This window comes from Arachis ipaensis, chromosome B03, assembly GCF_000816755.2.
Source record: "Arachis ipaensis cultivar K30076 chromosome B03, Araip1.1, whole genome shotgun sequence".
NCBI lineage: Eukaryota > Viridiplantae > Streptophyta > Magnoliopsida > Fabales > Fabaceae > Arachis > Arachis ipaensis.
The window spans coordinates 133,748,667-133,753,015 of NC_029787.2; the positions used below are offsets into that span (position 1 = coordinate 133,748,667).

Below are 4,349 nucleotides of genomic sequence, written 5' to 3' on the forward strand. Positions count from 1 at the left end.
ATTTACTATGTGTGTGTGTGATGACTTGTTAGGGGATCTTCAATAAACTTTTAGAGTAAATTAGAGTATTAATTGTCATTTATACATTGGTCTGTTTATAACTATTTTAATTATAAAATGAGCATATTTTTATATAAAGTGTTATTTATGAATTCATTTTCGTTTCATCTTTCTAATTTTGTAAATTTTGCACATAATTTCCAATCTCCATGCCCTCACGGACGGAAGCCTATCTTCTCCAACGATCGCACCCTCGAAGATGAAAGAATGCCATGGACAAGTATTCCCCGAAAGCGCAAATGCTTTCATAAACTGAATTCAATGCCAACACAATAGAAATAAATAATGGAAAGAGTTGGTTCGATCACTTGCAGTTATAAAAGAATGGGGGCATAAGAAGTGGAAAGGGTTTTGAATGGCATTGGGAAGGACCTGGATGATTGCCATGGTGACAATGTTAGTGGATAGTGCTGTTTGACTTGAAAATTATTGGGAGACATTTTTTTTGGTACAAGACGGTAAAAATAATATTAAAGTAGCAAAAAAGTTTGACCGAATTTATATTAATAGTGGATGATTATCTATTTTTTAAAGGCTTATACAAAAATTCTGAATAGATTATAGTATGACCACTATCTCATTTTAGTGCGCTATAAAGGGCATCTGCAGTTGAAAAAGAACAGATTCTTTCATTTCATGGCAGTAGGTTATTTATTCTGGTTACAAAAATATTGTAAAACAATCTTGGTAGTCTGACTTTAGAGGGGTGCAAGACAAGCTTTCGGAAGTGCAGAAGAATTCTCTTAGTTTAATTCTACAATGTTTGGTAACATCTTTGTTAAAAAATATGAACTGGAGCAACAGTTGGTTGAGAATTATAATAACACTCTTGTGCCAGAAAAACTTGTTTGGTTTTAAAAATTCAAAGAACAGTGGATGAAATTTGAAGACAGAAATACTAGCTTCTTCCACGTTCAGACCCTTGTGAGATGGAAGATAAATAAGATTTGTGGTCTCTTTCTTAAAAATGGCATGTGGGAGACGGATCCGGAGATTTTTAGCAGGAAAGCTGAATCTTTCTAATAAGAGCTTATTTTGTCCGTCGGAAGATGTTGATTTGGGGTGTCTGGATGAAGTTTCACTTCCTTCTTTAAATGAGGAAGTCTGTTGTAGTCTTACTGCGCCTGTTGCTATGGAAGAAGTTACAGCAGCTGTTTTTGGCATGAACGCTTTTAAGGCTCTGGATCCGGATGGATTTCAAACTTACTTCTTTAAGGAATACCGAAAAATTATTAGTTCTAATGTTTGGAATATGGTTAGGAAAGCTTTTTATGGAGGTGCTATTGATCCAAAGATGATGGAGACTCTTTTAGTTCTAATTTTCAAGGTGGATTTGCCGGTATCGATGAAGGAGTTTAGACCGATCAATCTTAGTAATGTGGTCTACAAGGTCATTACTAAAGTCCTGGTCAACAGACTCTGCTCTCGTCTCACGGATATTGTTGTCCATCTCCAAGGAAGGTTTATTTAAGAAGGGGAGCACTGAACAATATTATTATAGTGCAAGAGGTTCTTCATTTCATGGAAAAGACTAAATTGAAGAAAGAAATTCTAGTGTTTAAGATTGATTTAGAGAAAGCTTATGATAGAGTTGATTGCAGGTTTCTAAATCAGACCCTCATAAAATTTGGTTTCCCTATTCCTATGGTCGACTTGATTATGAGCTGTGTCTCTTCATCTTCATTATCTATTTTTTTGAATGATGATAGATTATATAGTTTTACTCCTAGTTAGGGTCTTCAGCAAGGAGATCCTATGTTACTATATCTTTTTGTGTTATGCATGGAGAGATTGTCATGCTTGATTAATCATCAAGTTGATTTGGTGCGGTTAAAGCCGGTTGTTATTTCTAGAGGGGGTCTGAGAATTTCTCATTTAATGTTCGCCGATGATTTGCTTCTCTTCTGTAAAGCAGAGAAACGACAAGTTCAAAATGTGATGGCAGCTTTGGAGAGTTTTTATAAAGCTTCTGGAATAAAGATTAATATAGAGAAATCTAAGGCGTTGTGTTCCCATAATATTTCCACGACAAAAAAGAAATCTTTACTGGGATGTCCTCCATTAGATTTATCCAGGACTTGAAAAAATATCTCGGAGTTACTCTTAGCCTATCTAGGGTGACCCGAACATCTTTCAATGAGGTTCTAGATAAGATCGAGGGAAGGCTGGCTAGCTGAAAAGGGCGATTACTCAACAGGACAGGAATGCTCTGTTTGGTCAATTCAGCAGTGACTGCTATTCCTATTTACCGTATGCAAGTCTCTCTCTTTTCCAAAGGGATAACAAATTCTATAGCAACTACGATGAGAAAATTTCTCTCAAAAGGTCAAACTGATGGTTGGGGGCTAAATCTTATTAGTTGAAAGGTGTTAGTCATCCCAAAGAAGTTTGGTTGTCTGGAAATTAAAGACCCGTTTTGTGCTAATATTGCTCTTTTAGAAAGCTAGTTTGGCAATTTTTTCATCATTCTCACAAGCTTTAGATTCAGCTGTTGGCTGATAAATATCGATCTTCTTTGGGTGACGATTTCAGCCGTTCTAGAGATATCAGATCTTATGTTTGGAGGAGTCTATATAGAACTTGAGATATTCTGAAAGATGCTTTTAATTGGTGCATTGGAGATTTAAATCAGAAATTGTTGCTTTTCTAAATGGAAGAAATTAAAGATGGGTCGCTTTGTAATGAGTTGGATTATGTTCACATTTCTGATTCGAATCTTCGAATTTAAGATCTTTGATCAACTGGAGGATGGCACCTTGAGAATGTCTATTTTCCTCAAAATTCTCTTCTACAACTCGGCTGTTCAAGCGGGTTCTATGGTTGGCTAGACTTGGACAGGGAGGGGACTAAGGTTTATGATGCTTGCACTGGCTACTTATGGCTTTGCAAGAAGATGTTTGGCTAGAAAGAGAGAGGGAATTGACTTTGGCTTTGGCATCAGATTATTCCGAAAAAGATCAAATTCTTGTCTTGCCTTTGTTTGTGAGCAGCATTGTCCACTGCTGTTTTTTGTTTCAGGAGAGGTTTGTCGCCTTCAAATAGTTGCCCCAGTTGCCTAACTAGCCAAAAAACTATTTCTCATTGTATTCGGGATTGCCCGAAAGCTAAGCCTGCTTGACAGATTTTAGAAATTTGTTGTCATCCTTTGAATTTGAAGAATGATTTCTTATCCCATGGCAAAGAGCATTTCTTTAGATTCTTTTCTAGTCTTTAGTAAATTTTGAGAGTTAGGAATAATGAGATATTTAATAACCATGAGCCTTGACCTCCTTTTAAAGTGGCTAGTATGGATTTAGCCTTGGAAAATGAGCTTTTCAGCGAGTATCTATTTCTTTTACGATTAGTTGCTCTTGGATTTCTCCTTCGATGAGTACTTTTAAGTTCAATTGTAATGCTAGTTATTCAGGTTCTGGTGATTGGATTGGTTTTGCCTGTTAGCAGAGACTGAAAAGAATTTTAGCAAAGAGACTGTTTGAGAACTATTGAGAGCAAGTATATTCTTTAAAGAGAGTTATTTGCTATTTAGAGAAATATTCTGTTAGCTTGGGACTTAGGCAAAGAGATGTGATTTGCGAAATGGATTGTCTAGAGACTTTCAATTTTGTTACCAATTTCCATGATAATATTATTTGTGTAGATTTTTTGGTGCTTAAAGTTAGAGACATTATAATTTAAAAGTGGCACATTAATTTACGTTTGATCTTGAGATATGTAAATATAGTAACAGAGACAACATGACAAAAATGACGATAAGATCACATTTGCAGCATGTAAAAATTTTTAACATCTTAAAAAAAATTTAAAAGAAGTATCTAAAGAAACTGTCCTTTACCTTCTTAATTTTTTAGAATTTTATTTTTTTTGTTTGATTATTTTTTTCTCTTACTTTTTAATTACAAAAAAAAAAAAACTTGTAGCGAGCTTATCAAAATATCAATTCTTACCTACCTCACGATCCCAATAAACTAAGCTAAGAGTCAAATTAACATTCCTATCCTTCGCTATAGGACACAGGTTTTAAGCATGAAATTTGGGGAAAGTTCAAGTTAAGATTATTTAGTATAAAGCATAAAACAACAATATTTAGAAGTCTGCCTCGATAAAGGCATAGGCACAATTGGAATTAAATTTTTGGGTTAGTTTGTTTGCGCTTTAAAAGTTAAAACAAAACAAGTATTTTTTTAAATAATCACTTGTTTTATTTTTTAGTCATTATTTGTTCTAAAAATGAGCAGAAGGAGGTTGACACCTGCTTCTGTTTTGACGAGAGAATTTTTTTAGAGAAAAAT

At 34.6% G+C, this 4,349-nt stretch overlaps 1 long non-coding RNA gene across 1 annotated transcript in view; it reads left to right on the top strand.

The window, feature by feature from the left end:
- Window positions 1-150, top strand: part of LOC110270470 — a 13,451-nt gene extending 13,301 nt beyond the window's left edge. The window contains exon 4 of the long non-coding RNA XR_002360046.1: window positions 140-150. This is a non-coding gene — a long non-coding RNA (uncharacterized LOC110270470). The remainder of the gene's footprint in view (window positions 1-139) is intronic.